Below are 18,370 nucleotides of genomic sequence, written 5' to 3'. Positions count from 1 at the left end.
AGGTTGGTCGCTACCCTGCGGTATTTGGCCACAGGGAGAAGCCTGCAGGACCTCAAGTTCTCGACAGGCATCTCCCCCCAGGCTCTTCTTTGTGGACATTTACTGCTTGTGTTTGTTTGCGCTGACCCTGACAGAAATGTGTGGAGTGCAGAAAATGTCGTGATTGTGTAACCTTATACAAAGCACTGTTGGCTGTTATTTACTAAATGCAAAGACACTTTTCACTACAAGTGCACTTGCAACTGCACTGAAACTGCACTTGTAGTGCAAAGTGGATTTGCCCTTAGGAAATAACCCCCATTTTCTCATAAAACAACAATTACATCACCCCAAAAGTGTTGTAGCGTTGAGACAATAATCCACACATTCTTGATGAACAATCTTTTTAATACCTGCACAATCACATGTGCATTTACCAAAGGTTTTTCTGACAAACCAACATGTTTGTTGTATAACAATTTTTGTGGTGTCATTATCCAAAATCAAAATGTGCATTTTATAGAAAACAGGCCTGTGTAAAACCAACAAGAAAGACACAAATCTGGATCTTACAAAGTTCACATTTGGTAGAACTGGAAGGCAATATCAGACATGAGTATTTAGGAACTGTGTTTGATATTGCGTTCAGATGGGGGGAAATCACCCCTGGAAAAGCCAAATTTGGAAGATGCACACCAATTTCCCAATGTCAACATGTGCTATCTGCCATCAGGGGGGATCAAGGGATGTGTTTTGGGGGAGAAAGCCCTTCCTCACCGCTACTTTATTATTGAGGAAGGGGTTGCACCCCCAAAATGCATCCATTGATCTCCCGTGATGGCAGATAGCACATGTTGACACACTGTGTGCATCCTCCAAATTTGGCTTTGGGAAAAATCACAAAAACATTTCGCACATTGTAGCACACAAAAGAAGAAAGTGATTTGGAGGGGTTTTAAACTCGCCCCAAAACATCAATGATGTTTTTATATTTTGGAATAACATCATTGATGTTTTGCTTGATGTTTTCCAATTGTAAATTACACCCCATGATCTCCCCGATCAGGATCTGGGCACTTTCGGATGTGAAAGGATCTTCATCCACAACCTCACAATCACCCAAAAAGAGAGGAACCCCAAAATAAATTAGGTCTAAAAAAAAATGCCGCCATTCATCTCTTATCTGAGCCTGTGGTCGCAGACACTCACCTGTTGTGGTGACTACTTCCACCATGTCTTCTTCCTCCTGCTCAGCTTGTGTTGGGGGGATTTCCCCTTCTTCCAGAGGGGGGGGGGCTCTGGTCTCCTCGGATGAGGGGTGTCCTCCGAGTCTTTTCTCCCCTATGTAAAACAAAAATGGTATAATTAGCACACAGATATTTAATGTCAGAACTATAAAGATGAAACATTGCTTGGAAGTGGGGCACAATGATCTATTTTAGCAGAGTTCCAACATGTAGCTTTTTTAGTGTCCTTCGTCAAGCTGCAATACTTTACCTGTTTTGTACAAGCTTCACAGATGTATCCCCCCTATAGTATACACTGGAGCACCTGTGTGGCCCCCCTAATAAAAATGGTGTTCTTGTGTCCCACACTAGTGCTCCAGTGTCCAGATGTGAAAACAGCTGCTCAGTGTCCTCTCCTTACACAGAATCTAGTTTGCATTTCATACTATTAACAAAGCCAGCTACACAACCCAATTCTTTGAAGACAAGTATAGGGCGTCAAAATGGTGGCCAAATGCATATGGCCTAAACAATGGTATTTTATCGTCCGAAATAAAAATGTGTGATCCGAACGAATAATGTGCCCATGAACATGAAAGTTGACATTTTAAACTGTACAACAGTTCCTAAAAGCACATGGAGCAGCACGAACGTAATAAACCCAAAAAGAATAGGAACACAGCACAAATACTTACTTTTTTGCAGCACTCTCCGGATCTTTCTGTACTGCTCATGTTCTCATAATTTCAGGTCCGACCACCGCTTCCTGAGCTGATCTTTCGATCGTCGTACCCCGAATTTCCGGTGCAGACTCCTGACCACTTTCGCCATGATCTTGGCCTTTTGTATATTGGGGTTGGGGTAAGGCCCGTACTTTCCATCATAGTCGGCCTTCTTCAGGATGTCCACCATCTCCAACATCTCCCCAAAGGACATATTTGAGTCCTTTAATCTCCTTCTGGATCTGGACGTTTCAGGCTCCGGCCTTTCCTCCTCCTCCTCGTTGCTGTAATTAGCACGATCCTGCTGTCTATCCGCCATGTGCTCTTCCTCCACTGCGCCAAACGAAAAGGGGCGGGGAATAGAATAGAAAGAACGTCAGGGGCGGGCGGAGTTATACGCATGCGCAGTGTGTATAAATCGTAACGCGCGCGTCTTACGTACGATCTGTGAGCGGAGGAAGGAGCATCGGAGATGCCGATCGTGCTAACGAAGGTAGGATCTAAACTTGGGCCTATACTGCTTCGTAATGGAAGCCTATATTGTAACAAGATTAGGGGAGTTTGGCCTGACATTAGGGTTTGTCTTGTGTTGTGTCTTGCAGAGAAAATGGATGGGTTCAACGACCACAATTTCCTGCCCCTGTTCATAGACAAGTACAGGGAGCTGCCCTGTCTGTGGCAGGTCAGACACCCCCACTATAATCACAAACAGAAGAGGCAGGCAGCGCTGGAGAAACTGCTGGAGTTGGTGAAGCCGGTGGTCCCCACAGTAACCATCCCCTATTTAAAAGCAAAAATTGGTGGCCTGAGGAGCACTTATCTTAGGGAGCGCAAGAAGGTCACAGATTCCCAGAGGTCCGGAGCTGCAGCAGATGACGTTTATGTCCCCAGGCTGTGGTACTACGAGAGACTGCGATTTCTGTCAGACCACACTGAAGTCAGGGAATCCCTCTCCACTCTTCCTTCCACTCTTCCTTCCATACCAGCTGAGGCTTCCGATGTCCAACCTGGGCCTTCCAGCCAGGAAGAAGTGGAGGAGCCTAGCTGGAGTCAGGTATAGCATTCTTCTACAGATTTCTGGTCAATAAATAAATGATGTTTACTAGATGTTATTATTGATCATTAATTGCTGATTAAAAAAAGTGTTTTACATATCAATAGACAGTAGTGGGCACCCAAAATTGGGACAAGAATGCAAAATGCTGAGCTCAGAATGATAGTCAGTTATATTTGTTAACATTCAATTTGCAGCAGTCAGGAGGTGAAAATTGTGTGTGATTGATGAAAACAATACTAAAACTATGTCCCTTTTTCATACACAGGAAGACCTCAGCCAGGAGGAGGCTGTGGAATGTGGCAGTCAGGAGGAGGCGGGGATTAGTGTCAGCCAGGAGGAGGCGGGGATTAGTGGCAGCCAGGAGGAGGCGGGGCTAAGTGGCAGCCAAGAGAAGCCTGGGACAAGTCGTAGCCTGACTGAGTCTCAGGTTCCTCCCCTCCGCCTGCCACATAAACGAGCCAGGAAGATGACTCCCAGTCCTGTGTAGGATTCAGCATACAGGCTGATCCAGGAGGCTTCGGCATCCCTCAGAGCCCTCCCCAGTCCTGAAGAGGCCTTTGCCTGCATGGCTGCCACCAAATTGCAGGGCATGCAGGAGGGCCAACGCAAGATCTCTGAGGACCTGATTTATAAAGTCCTACGTAAGGGGGAGAGTGGGGAACTGACACACAAGACGGATGTCATTGAGAGGGAAGATCCATCTCCTCCTCCTCCTCCTGCTGCCACAACTCCACCACCACAGCCAAAGCCTGTAAGGAAGCGTGGAAAGAAGACCAAAGAGTGATTGCCCTGGGTTCAGTCTGGTCTGACAGAAGATGCAGTTTCTCGTATGACCACAGCCTGGGGACATAGATGTCATCTGCTGCTTTCCGGATCTCTGGGACTTCTGGACCAGACTGCACTCCCTTAGATATGGACTCCTCAGGCCACCAATTTTGCTTTTAAATAATTGATGTCTGCCCTGGAGGTCCAAGGCTTCGCCCACTTCTGCAGTTTCTCCAGCGTTGCCTCCCTCTTTGTTTATAGTTGTGAGCCCTTAATAAAATTTTTTTAGGTAAATTCTACTCTCCTGTGTGTGTTTTCATCCAAAAAGGACAGTTTGTTGGTGAGGATTCAGGTACATTTCTAAAGTACAATGTGAAATTAACAAGGGACAACAACACCAAACAATCTCCTACAGATTAAATAGAACAACATATCAATGGTGTTGTGGGAACTTGTCACAAAAAACACACAAACATTTTCGGGAGTACAAATCAAAATCAGCAAAAAACAAAATTAAAAAAGAGAAACACAAAAAAAGAATCTACATTAAAGTCAAAAAAAAAAATATGTTGTCAGATGTGAGAAATCAAAATATATTGAGGGAATCCCGATAAATAGTAACGAAAGAAGTTTGTGAGAAGTGTGTGTGAATATGAGCATCAAAACGACTTAATTCTTGTCACATTATAAAGAAGAAGAGAGTGCGCTGTATTAAACCATTTTGAACATTGCAGCGTGACGAAAGTGCTGTATCCATTGCGAACGCTAAGTTTACCAGAACGAGCTGTCCCGTCTCGGAATTTCTTCTGAGCATGCGTGGCACTTTGTGCGTCGGAACAGGCCACACACGGTCGGAATTGACGCGATCGGATTTTGTTGTCGGAAAATTTTATCTCCTGCTGTCCAACTTTGTGTGTCGGAAAATCCGATGGAAAATGTCCGATGGAGCCCACACACAGTCGGAATTTCAGACAACACGCTCCGATCGGACATTGTCCATCGGAAAATCCGACCGTGTGTACGGGGCATTAGTCCGTAGGATTCAGTATTGAGTTGGCCCATCCTTTGCAGTTATAACAGCTTCCACAAAGTTTAGGAGTGTGTCTAAGGGAATGTTTGACCATTCTTCCAGAAGCACATTTGTGAGGTCAGGCACTGATGTTGGACAAGAAGGCCTGGCTCAGTCCTCACTCTAATTCATCCCAAAGGTGTTCTATCAGGTTGAGGTGAGGACTCTGTGCAGGTCAGTCAAGTTCCTCCACCCCAAACTCACTCATCCATGTCTTTATAGACCTTGCTTTGTGTACTGGTCCAAATCATTTGGTGGAGGGGGGATTATGGTATGGGGTTGTTTTTCAGGGGTTGGGCTTGGCCCCTTAGTTCCAGTGAAGGGAACTCTTAACCACTTGCTTACCGGGCACTTAAACCCTCCTCCTGCCCAGACCAATTTTCAGCTTATAGTGCTGTCACTCTTTGAACGACAATTGCGCGGTTAGACATCACTGTACCCAAATGAAATTTTTATCATTTTTTTCCCACAAATAGAGCTTTCTTTTGGTGGTATTTGATCACCTCTTGGATTTTTATTTTTTGTTTAAATTAACCACTTGCCGACGGCTGGCCGTCATGACGTCCTGGGCTTTGCGCGGGGATATCTGAATAATGCCTGCAGCTACAGGCATCATTCAGATATTGGCTTTTTCAGCCGGCGATTCCATACACCATAAGAATGATCATAGCGGCTGGTCAGTTTGATCATTCTTACGGGAGGCGAGAGGGGACGACCACCCCCCCCTCCCGCCGCCCTCCGGTGCTTCTACCAACTCACCGCTGCGAACGGTGAGTCGGAGAAAGGATCCGCCGGCTCCGGATGTTTACCATAGAGATTTCCAGCGGACCAGATGGTCGCCGGAGTCTCTATGATTGTCGGAGGCCGGCGCGATGTTATGACGTCACGCCCGGCCTCTTCATTCAAACAAACAGCGCTGCCTCTGCATGGGAAACCTAGATCATGTTGTTTTTTTTTTTTTTTTTTGTTTTTTTTTTAAATTTCAGGCTTCCCAGCCTAGAGGTGAGATGTGGGGTCTTATTGACCCCATATCTCACTGTAAAGAGGACCGATCATGCCATATTCCTATTACAAGGGATGTTTACATTTTTTGTAATACGAATAAAAGTGATCAAAAAAAATATATATTTTATTTTAACCACTTGCCGACCGCCGCACGACTATATACGTCGACAGAGCGGCACGGGCAGGCAAAAGGACTTACAGGTACGTCCTTGCCTGCCCGCGGGTGGGGGGTCCGATCGGACCCCCCCCCGGTGCCTGCGGCGGTCGGCAAATCTCCCCCGGCGATCGGTGGTGAGGGGGAGTGTGACAAAAATATAAGCGTAGGATAGTTTTGCCTTAACTAGATGTGGTGTGATCGTTAGAAGTAGTGTAAATGTAGATGTAGTTTAATTCTGGGTTATTAAAAATATAGTATTCGATGTCAGTCATGCACATATGTTCTTTCATTAGCATTTGAAAAGGACACAGATAGTTTTTTCTAGGATCGTAGTGACACCTAGATGCCAATAAAAGTTCCCATTAGAGTAAACATAGATTGCCACCTTCCTGAGGCTCAAAGAAACTGCTAGTCATCTTGGCTACACAGATCTGCAGGGGGCATTCACAAGGCTCCGGACAGTCTGTAAGCTTTGATTAATATCAAGAGATCTAAGGAACCTATTTTATCTCTCATAAAAGCTAAAATATTAACGGCAGAGAGATGAAAATAATTCCTTTTGATCGTACACCTGATGGGTTACGTGTACATGTAACTCTGTATGTTTAGCAGGTGTGGAATCCTAGAGAACCACACAAAACCGCTATATGGCGCCTGATTGCACCAGGCAGGCAGTGATTGGTACTGTTGCGATCGGCATGATGCGCTGGTATCGGAAATCCTATCCATGACCCAGCAATCAGCGCCGTTCTGGGCCAATTTGACTCTGGTCATTTCAGAACACAAAACCTTTGTGGGCTGAGACAGGAACACCCCCCCAGGGTTGATTGGCCAAGGGCTAAAGTCCAGCCCGCATCCATATTTCAATAAATTGGGTAGCCTGAGATATGGACATTGTTCTTCCACGAAGCCAGTTCGAAACTGGGGAGTTCCCACATGTTCCAGTATGCTTCTACTAACGAATAGACTTGGGTAAAGTTTATTTCTGTTTTTATCCCTTTTTATTTTCATAGCAAATTGCCAATTGTGTGTCTTTCTGCATTTTTTGTATCTTTTTTCGTAACTCCTTTTTCTTTGTATATCGTATATGCACTGCCCACTTTCGGGATATTAAATGATAAAATTAATAAGTGACTTCTGTGTACTAAGCTAGGACTCATATCTCTGGAGAGGTTGTTGTATTTTAGTGCCTAAGTACTCGGTTTAAGTTACGTACCAATCGGTATGCAATTGCACTGTGTGTTGGCAGATTGCATGCAGATTGTAAGCTAACAGATCTTCCAGACGGAGATCTGTGTGTGTGGTGGCTCAGCAGACCAGTCTGCGGACAAACTGTTGGGTGGTGGCAGGCTATCGTTTATTGTGTGTCTGGTGTGTGGGTGTGGGGACAGTGGGAAGAGTGATTAACACCGGGGTTCAAGCTTGCAGGATAGCTGGAGGAATCCTAGAAGTGTGTAGTAATTGCTAGATTGCTCTCCAACCCTTAGAGTGCACCAGATTGTATGTAAGATTTGTATCTGCCTGTGTGTGGTCAGCTAGCTGGATTGGAGTGGAGTCTCCCTCTAGTGGTGGCCACAGGTAGTGCAGGCTGTGAAAATACTACAGCCAGTCTTACATGCGCAGTATAAGTTCCCCCTTATTCCCTTAGTTCCTCATATACCCCGGTCACGGAACGCACGTCGCGGTTGGTTAGTCGCCGTGGGGTGTGAATTCGTGACAGGGAGGCCATCCATTCGTGGCCCCCCCTCACGATCGCTCCCAGCCAATGGGATCATTTCCCTGCCTCTGTATTGTACACAGAGGCAGAGGAAATGATGTCATCTCTCCTCGGCTCGGTATTTTCCGTTCCGGGCCGAGGAGAGAAGACTGCAATGTGAGTGCACAACACACTACACACAGTAGAACATGCCAGGCACACAAAACACCCCGATCACCCCCCCCCCGTCACAAACTGACACCAAGCAGGTTTTTTTTTTTTTTTGATTACTGTATTGGTGTCAGTTTGTGACAGTTACAGTGTTAGGGCAGTGAGTGTTAGGCCCCCTTTAGGTCTAGGATACCCCCCTAACCCCCCCTAATAAAGTTTTAACCCCTTGATCACCCCCTGTCACCAGTGTCGCTAAGCGATCATTTTTCTGATCGCTGTATTAGTGTCGCTGGTGACGCTAGTTAGTGAGGTAAATATTTAGGTTCGCCGTCAGCGTTTTATAGCGACAGGGACCCCCATATACTACCTAATAAATGTTTTAACCCCTTGATTGCCCCCTAGTTAACCCTTTCACCACTGATCACTGTATAACCGTTACGGGTGACGCTGGTTAGTTTGTTTATTTTTTATAGTGTCAGGGCACCCGCCGTTTATTACCAAATAAAGATTTAGCCCCCTGATCGCCCGGCGGTGATATGCGTCGCCCCAGGCAGCGTCAGATTAGCGCCAGTACTGCTAACACCCACGCACGCAGCATACGCCTCCCTTAGTGGTATAGTATCTGTACGGATCAATATCTGATCCGATCAGATCTATACTAGCGTCCCCAGCAGTTTAGGGTTCCCAAAAACACAGTGTTAGCGGGATCAGCCCAGATACCTGCTAGCACCTGCGTTTTGCCCCTCCGCCCGGCCCAGCCCAGCCCACCCAAGTGCAGTATCGATCGATCACTGTCACTTACAAAACACTAAACGCATAACTGCAGCGTTCGCAGAGTCAGGCCTGATCCCTGCGATCGCTAACAGTTTTTTTGGTAGCGTTTTGGTGAACTGGCAAGCACCAGCCCCAGGCAGCGTCAGGTTAGTGCCAGTAGCGCTAACACCCACGCACGCACCGTACACCTCCCTTAGTGGTATAGTATCTGAACTGATCAATATCTGATCTGATCCGATCAGATCTATACTGGCATCCCCAGCAGTTTAGGGTTCCCAAAAACGCAGTGTTAGTGGGATCAGCCCAGATACCTGCTAGCACCTGCGTTTTGCCCCTCCGCCCGGCCCAGCCCAGCCCACCCAAGTGCAGTATCGATCGATCACTGTCACTTACAAAACACTAAACGCATAACTGCAGCGTTCGCAGAGTCAGGCCTGATCCCTGCGATCGTTAACAGTTTTTTTGGTAGCGTTTTGGTGAACTGGCAAGCGCCAGCGGCCTAGTACACCCCGGTCGTAGTCAAACCAGCACTGCAGTAACACTTGGTGACGTGGCGAGTCCCATAAGTGCAGTTCAAGCTGGTGAGGTGGCAAGCACAAGTAGTGTCCCGCTGCCACCAAGAAGACAAACACAGGCCCGTCGTGCCCATAATGCCCTTCCTGCTGCATTCGCCAATCCTAATTGGGAACCCACCACTTCTGCAGCGCCCGTACTTCCCCCATTCACATCCCCAACCAAATGCAGTCGGCTGCATGAGAGGCATTTTCTTTATGTCCTCCCGAGTACCCCTACCCAGCGAACCCCCCCAAAAAAGATGTTGTGTCTGCAGCAAGCGCGGATATAGGCGTGACACCCGCTATCATTGTCCCTCCTGTCCTGACAATCCTGGTCTTTGCATTGGTGAATGTTTTGAACGCTACCATTCACTAGCTGAGTATTAGCGTAGGGTACAGCATTGCACAGACTAGGACACACTTTCACAGGGTCTCCCAAGATGCCATCGCATTTTGAGAGACCCGAACCTGGAAACGGTTACAGTTATAAAAGTTACAGTTACAAAAAAAGTGTAAAAAAAAAAAAAAAAAACACAAACAAAAATATAAAATAAAAAATAATAGTTGTCGTTTTATTGTTCTCTCTCTCTCTATTCTCTCTATTGTTCTGCTCTTTTTTACTGTATTCTATTCTGCAATGTTTTATTGTTATTATGTTTTATCATGTTTGCTTTTCAGGTATGCAATTTTTTATACTTTACCGTTTACTGTGCTTTATTGTTAACCATTTTTTTGTCTTCAGGTACAGCATTCACGAATTTGAGTGGTTATACCAGAATGATGCTTGCAGGTTTAGGTATCATCTTGGTATCATTCTTTTCAGCCAGCGGTCGGCTTTCATGTAAAAGCAATCCTAGCGGCTAATTAGCCTCTAGACTGCTTTTACAAGCAGTGGGAGAGAATGCCCCCCCCCCCCCATCGTCTTCCGTGTTTTTCTCTGGCTCTCCTGTCTCAACAGGGAACCTGAGAATGCAGCCGGTGATTCAGCCAGCTGACCATAGAGCTGATCAGAGACCAGAGTGGCTCCAAACATCTCTATGGCCTAAGAAACCGGAAGCTACGAGCATTTTATGACTTAGATTTCGCCGGATGTAAATAGCGCTATTGGGAAATTGGGGAAGCATTTTATCACACCGATCTTGGTGTGGTCAGATGCTTTGAGGGCAGAGGAGAAATCTAGGGTCTAATAGACCCCAATTTTTTCAAAAAAGAGTACCTGTCACTACCTATTGCTATCATAGGGGATATTTACATTCCCTGAGATAACAGTAAAAATGATTAAAAAAAAAAAAAATTAAAGGAACAGTTTTAAAATAAGATAAAAACGCAAAAAAATAATAAAGAAAAAAAAAAAAAAAAAAAGCACCCCTGTCCCCCCTGCTCTCACGTTAAGGCGAACGCAAGCGTCGGTCTGGCGTCAAATGTAAACAGCAATTGCACCATGCATGTGAGGTATCACCGCGACGGTCAGATCGAGGGCAGTAATTTTAGCAGTAGACCTCCTCTGTAAATCTAAAGTGGTAACCTGTAAAGGCTTTTAAAGGCTTTTAAAAATGTATTTATTTTGTTGCCACTGCACGTTTGTGCGCAATTGTAAAGCATGTCATGTTTGGTATCCATGTACTCGGCCTAAGATCATCTTTTTTATTTCATCAAACATTTGGGCAATATAGTGTGTTTTAGTGCATTAAAATGTAAAAAAGTGTGTTTTTTCCCCAAAAAATGCGTTTGAAAAATCGCTGCGCAAATACTGTGTGAAAAAAAAAAATTAAACACCCACCATTTTAATCTGTAGGGCATTTGCTTTAAAAAAATATATAATGTGTGGGGGTTCAAAGTAATTTTCTTGCAAAAAAAAATAATTTTTTCATGTAATCAAAAAGTGTCAGAAAGGGCTTTGTCTTCAAGTGGTTAGAAGAGTGGGTGATGTGTGACATAAGCTTCTAAATGTTGTGCATAAAATGCCAGGACAGTTCAAAACCCCCCAAATGACCCCATTTTGGAAAGTAGACACCCCAAGCTATTTGCTGAGAGGCATGTCGAGTCCATGGAATATTTTATATTGTGACACAAGTTGCGGGAAAGAGACAAATTTTTTTTTTTTTTTTTTTTTTTTTTTTGCACAAAGTTGTCACTAAATTATATATTGCTCAAACATGCCATGGGAATATGTGAAATTACACCCCAAAATACATTCTGTTGCTTCTCCTGAGTACGGGGATACCACATGTGTGAGACTTTTTGGGACCCTAGCCGCGTATGGGACCCCGAAAACCAAGCACCGCCTTCAGGCTTTCTAAGGGCGTAAATTTTTGATTTCACTCTGCACTGCCTATCACAGTCTCGGAGGCCATGGAATGCCCAGGTGGCACAAACCCCCCCCAAATGACCCCATTTTGGAAAGTAGACACCCAAAGCTATTTGCTGAGCGGTATAGTGAGTATTTTGCAGACCTCACTTTTTGTCACAAAGTTTTGAAAATTAAAAAAAGAAAAAAAAAATTTTTTTTTTTGTCTTTCTTCATTTTCAAAAACAAATGAGAGCTGCAAAATACTCACCATGCCTCTCAGCAAATAGCTTGGGGTGTCTACTTTCCAAAATGGGGTCATTTGGGGGGGGTTTGTGCCACCTGGGCATTCCATGACCTCCGAAACTGTGATAGGCAGTGAAGAGTGAAATCAAAAATGTACACCCTTAGAAATCCTGAAGGCGGTGATTGGTTTTCGGGGTCCCGTACGCGGCTAGGCTCCTAAAAAGTCCCACACATGTGGTATCCCCGTACTCAAGAGAAGCAGCAGAATGTATTTTGGGGTGCAATTCCACATATGCCCATGACCTGTGTGAGCAATATATCATTTAGTGACAACTTTGTGCAAAAAAAAAAAAAAAAATAATAAATTGTCACTTTCCCGCAACTTGTGTCAAAATATAAAATATTCCATGGACTCAACATGCCTCTCAGCAAATAGCTTGGGGTGTCTACTTTCCAAAATGGGGTCATTTGGGGGGGGTTTGTGCCATCTGGGCATTTTATGGCCTTCAAAACTGTGATAGGTAGTGAGGAGTAAAATCAAAAATGTACGCCCTTAGAAATCCTGAAGGCAGTGATTGGTTTTCGGGGCCCCGTATGCGGCTAGGCTCCCAAAAAGTCCCACACATGTGGTATCCCCATACTCAGGAGAAGCAACTAAATGTATTTTGGGGTGCAATTCCACATAGGCCCATGGCCTGTGTGAGCAATATATCATTTAGTGACAACTTTTTGTAATTTTTTTTTTTTTTTTTTGTCATTATTCAATCACTTGGGACAAAAAAAATGAATATTCAATGGGCTCAACATGCCTCTCAGCAATTTCCTTGGGGTGTCTACTTTCCAAAATGGGGTCATTTGTGGGGGTTTTGTACTGCCCTGCCATTTTAGCACCTCAAGAAACGACATAGGCAGTCATAAATTAAAGGCTGTGTAAATTCCAGAAAATGTACCCTAGATTGTAGGCGCTATAACTTTTGCGCAAACCAATAAATATACACTTATTGACATTTTTTTTACCAAAGACATGTGGCCAAATACATTTTGGCCTAAATGTATGACTAAAATTGAGTTTATTGGATTTTTTTTAGAACAAAAAGTAGAAAATATCATTTTTTTTCAAAATTTTCGGTCTTTTTCCGTGTATAGCGCAAAAAATAAAAACGGCAGAGGTGATCAAATACCATCAAAAGAAAGCTCTATTTGTGGGAAGAAAAGGACGCAAATTTCGTTTGGTTACAGCATTGCATGACCGCGCAATTAGCAGTTAAAGCGACGCAGTGCCAAATTGTAAAAAGTGCTCTGGTCAGGAAGGGGGTAAATCCTTCCGGGGCTGAAGTGGTTAAAGTGTCAAACTAAAAAAAAAAGTTTTAAAAAGCCCCTGTCCCTGTGTGCTCGCACGCAGAAGCGAACGCATACGTAAGTCCTGCCCACATATGAAAACGGTGTTCAAACCACACATGTGAGGTATTGCTGCGAATGTTAGAGCAAGAGCAATAATTCTAGCCCTAGACCTCCTCTGTAACTCAAAATATGTAACCAGTAAAAAATTTTAAAGCGTCGGCTATGGGGATTTTTAAGTACCGAATTTTGGCGCCATTCCACGAGCGTGTGCAATTTTGCAGCGTAACATGTTGGGTATCTATTTACTCGGTGTAACTTCATCTTTCACATTATGCAAAAAAATTGGGTTAACATTACTGTTTTTTGTTTTTTTTGAACTTGAAACTGTTTTTTTTTTTTTTTTCAAAAAAGCGTTTGAAAAATTGCTGCGCAAATACTGTGCGAGATAAAAAGTTGCAATGACCACCACTGTATTCTCTAGGGTCTCTGCTAAAAAAAACATATATAATATTTGGGGGTTCTATGTAATTTTCTAGCAAAAAAAAAATAATTTTTTTTTTACATGTAGGAGAGAAATGTTAGAATTGGCCTGGTTGGCAAGTGGTTAAAGACTGAAATAAAAAAAAAAAAAAATACAAAACCATTTTATATTTTGTTATTAAATTTTGCAAACAGACAATTTTTCTCCTTCATTGATGTACGCTGATGAGGCTGCACTGATAGGCGGCACTGATGGATGGCAGTGATGGGCACTGGTAGGTGACACTGAGGCACTGATTGACATCACTGGTGGGCATTGATAGGTGGCACTGTTATGCACTGTGGGCACTGGCAGGCAGCACTGGTGGGCACAGATGAGGCAGCTGTGCATCTTCAGAAGCCGGTGATTGGCTTTTTTTCTCCTCATGCTGTCAGTGTGAGAAAAAAAAAAAAAAATTACCGATCTTCTGTTTACATCATGTGATCAGCTGTCATTGGCTGACAGCTGATCACGTGATAAGGGGCCAGGATCGGCCCATTACTCCGATCTGTGATTACCCAGGTCTCATTGACTCGATGATCACAGCACGCGCCGCGCACGCCCTGCAGGGGGCGCATGGGGAGCGTGCAAAGGGGAGGACATCTATTGATGGCCTCCCGGCAAAGTAAGTCCGTACTGTAGCCGTCATTCGGCTATAGCGCGGGTCTGAAGGGGTTAAAGAGGAAGTAAACTCGGCTTGCTTTCTTTCTCTCTTTTTTTTTTCTCTTCGATATTTTCAAAGTATTTTCATGTCTTTGACATAGTAATGTTTACAAAAAGTTACTTACGAAACGTTTTGTATTGTTTAATAAATTGAATCCTCTTCCTGGAATCGGCTGCGCCATCTTTGCTGTTGATTTCTTACTCCCTTGTGATGTCATTTCCACCCTTCCTGATTTTCCCTGCCTAAATCTCGCACATGCGCAATCACGTGCTATTCGGGCCTCTTTCTCGATCACCGCTACTACAATAACCAAGCTCTGCCATTCATAGTTGCCAACGCGGCACAGTATCGCAAGCGTCCCAATAGTTTTGATATTGTGTGTGTGTGTGTGTGTGTGTGTGTGTGTGTATATATATATATATATATACATATACACTATATCAAAAGTATTGGAACGCCTGCCTTTACACGCATATATACATACAGTGCATTGCAAAAGTATTCACCCCCCCCTTGACTTTTTACCTATTTTGTTACATTACAGCCTTTAGTTCAATGTTTTTTTTTTAATCTGAATTATATATGATGGATCAGAACACAATAGTCTAAATGGGTGAAGTAAAATTAGAAAAATATATACATAACTATTTTTCAGAAATAAAAAAATGATAATTGTCATGTGCGTATGTATTCACCCCCTTTGTTATGAAGCCCATAAAAAGCTCTGGTGCAACCAATTACCTTCAGAAGTCACATAATTAGTGAAATGATGTCCACCTGTGTGCAATCTAAGTGTCACATGATCTGTCATTACATATACACACCTTTTTGAAAGGCCCCAGAGGCTGCAACACCTAAGCAAGAGGCACCACTAACCAAACACTGCCATGAAGACCAAGGAACTCTCCAAACAAGTAAGGGACAATGTTGTTGAGAAGTACAAGTCAGGGTTTGGTTATAAAAAATTATCCAAATCTTTGATGATCCCTAGGAGCCCCATCAAATCTATCATAACCAAATAGAAAGAACATGGTACAACAGCAAACCTGCCAAGAGACGGCCGCACACCAAAACTCACGGACTGGGCAAGGAGGGCATTAATCAGAGGCAGCACAGAGACCTAAGGTAACCCTGGAGGAGCTGCAGAGTTCCATAGCAGAGACTGGAGTATCTGTACCTAGGACGACAATAAGCCGTACGCTCCATAGAGTTGGGCTTTATGGCAGAGTGGCCAGAAGAAAGCCAATACTTTCAGCAAAAGACAAAATGGCACGTTTTGAGTTTGCGAAAAGGCATGTGGGAGACTCCGAAAATGTATAGAGGAAGGTGCTCTGGTCTGATGTGACTAAAATTGAACTTTTTGGCCATCAAAGAAAACACTATGTCTGGCGCAAACCCAACACATCACATCACCCAAAGAACACCATCCCCACAGTGAAACATGGTGGTGGCAGCATCATGCTGTGGGGATGTTTTTCAGCAGTCAGGACTGGGAAACTGGTCAGGGTTGAGGGAAAGATGGATGGTGCTAAATACAGGGATATTCTTGAGCAAAACCTGTACCACTCTGTGTGTGATTTGAGGCTAGGACGGAGGTTCACCCTCCAGCCGGACAATGACCCCAAACACACTGCTAAAGCAACACTTGAGTGGTTTAAGGGGAAACGTGTAAATGTGTTGGAATGGCCTAGTCAAAATCCAGACTTCAATCCAATAGAAAATCTGTGGTCAGACTTAAAGATTGCTGTTCGCAAGGGCAAACCCATCCAACTTGAAGGAGCTGGAGCAGTTTTGCAAGGAGGAATGGGCAAAAATTCCAGTGGTAAGATGTGGCAAGCTCATAGAGACTTATCCAAAGTGACTTGGAGCTGTGATAGCCGCAAAAGGTGGCTCTACAAAGTATTGACTTTAGGGGGGTTTCTATTTACACCACTATATATTTTCTTTACATTCTTTTACAATTCTTATAGATATTTGCAGGATCTGCTCCTAAAGAGCCGGATTTATCGACGAAACACGTCAAGCTTCACAGGATGCAGCCTCGATTTCACACATGGCTCTACCAACATGTAATTTCCATCTATTATGGTTTTACTTTACTACACCTATGTACATTGTATATCAGTTTTTATGACATGATACAATATGTTTTCATACTATGGTCCATTTTTATGTGCAATGTTCTTTTTTATCGTTTATGTTGTGTTCTGTATGCCAAAGGATTATTATCCCTTATGTACCTACCCATTGTTATGGATCTCTATTGCCCATGTCAATAAATATGCCATTACTTTTTACACTCTGTTATTGCCTGCCTCATTCAAAGTCCCAAAACCTTATATTTTGTAATGATATTCCCAGGGCTCCTTTAGATGTGACAGAGCCTATCTATATCCCCAGGGCTCCCTTAGATGTGACATAGTCTAGCTATATCGCCAGTGCTCCTTTAGATGTGCCATAGCCTAATTATGCCCCCAAGGCTCCTTTAGATGTGACCTAGTCTAACTATATCCCCAGAGCTCTGTCACATCTAAATAAGCACTGAGGATGCACTGACTCTAGACTAACTATATCCCTAGTGCTCCTTTTAGATGTGACAGAGCCTAACTACAGTATCTCACAAAAGTGAGTACACCCCTCACATTTTTGTAAATATTTTATTTTATCTTTTCATGTGACAACACTGAAGAAATGACACTTTGCTACAATGTAAAGTAGTGAGTGTACAGCTTGTATAACAGTGTAAATTTGCTGTCCCCTCAAAATAACTCAACACACAGCCATTAATGACTAAACCGCTGGCAACAAAAGTGAGTACACCCCTAAGTGAAAATGTCCAAATTGGGCCCAATTAGTCATTTTCCCTCCCAGTGTCATGTGACTCGTTAATGTTACAAGGTCTCAGGTGTGAATGGGGAGCAGGTGTGTTAAATTTGGTGTTATCGCTCTCACTCTCTCATACTGGTCACTGGATGTTCAACATGGCACCTCATGACAAAGAACTCTCTGAGGATCTGAAAAAAAAAAAGAATTGTTGCTCTACATAAAGATGGACTAGGCCATTAGAAGATTGCCAAGACCCTGAAACTCAGCTGCAGCACGGTGGCCAAGAACATACAGTGGTTTAACAGGACAGGTTCCACTCAGAACAGGCCTCTCCATGGTCGACCAAAGAAGTTGAGTGCACGTGCTCAGCCTCATGTCCAGAGGTTGTCTTTGCTAAATAGATGTATGAGTGCTGCCAGTAAGGATGAGCTCAGGCGTGTTCGCAAACCGCACGTGCAGAGCCCACCAGGAAGTCGGCACTGCACATCGCTATTCACAGGCAGTGAGACATTTCCTGATCTCTGCAGCCACGCATAGGGACAATGTCTCACTGCTTGTGATTAGCGCTCCGCAGTGCCGACTTCCTGGCGGGCTCTGCATGTGCGGTTTGCGAACACGCCTGAGCTCATCCTTCGCTGCCAGCATTGCTGCAGAGGTTGAAGGGGTGGGGGGGTCAGCCTGTCAGTGCACCATTCACTGATGGCCATTGTGTGCCACCCAGCAATCACCAGGTATGCAGCTGGTACATATCACAGTTAAAACATTGCTGGAACTCGGCCAACAAATGTCTGCAAACTTATGTCATAAAACCAAAATGATAGTATAACACAACCTATATAAAATTCTAACAAATATTGTCCATAACACATACACTACGGTACAAAATTCGTAGGCAAGTGTGAATAGAATGAAGAATGTTTTCAGAAATAAGAAGTGTTAATAATTTATCTTTATAAATTAACAAAATGGTAAGTAAATGAACAGACAAGAAATCCAAATCGAATGAATATTTGGTGTGACCCCCTTTGTCTTCAAAACAGCATTAATTCTTCTAGATACACTTGCACACTTTTTGAAGGAACTCGGCAGATAGGTTGTTATAAACATAATGGAGAACCACAGATCTTCTGTGTATATAGACTGCCTCACAGCCTTCTGTCTCTTCATGTAATCCCAGACAGACTCCATGATGTTGAGATCAGGGCTCTGTGGGGGCCAAACCATCACTTCCAGGACTCTTTGTTCTTCTTTACACTGAAGATCGTTCTTAATGACATTGGCTGTATGTTTGGGGTCGTTGTCCTGCTGCAG

The sequence above is a fragment of the Aquarana catesbeiana genome, linkage group LG03 (genome assembly GCF_042186555.1).
Source record: "Aquarana catesbeiana isolate 2022-GZ linkage group LG03, ASM4218655v1, whole genome shotgun sequence".
NCBI classification, from domain to species: domain Eukaryota; kingdom Metazoa; phylum Chordata; class Amphibia; order Anura; family Ranidae; genus Aquarana; species Aquarana catesbeiana.
This window is presented reverse-complemented; position numbering follows the sequence as displayed.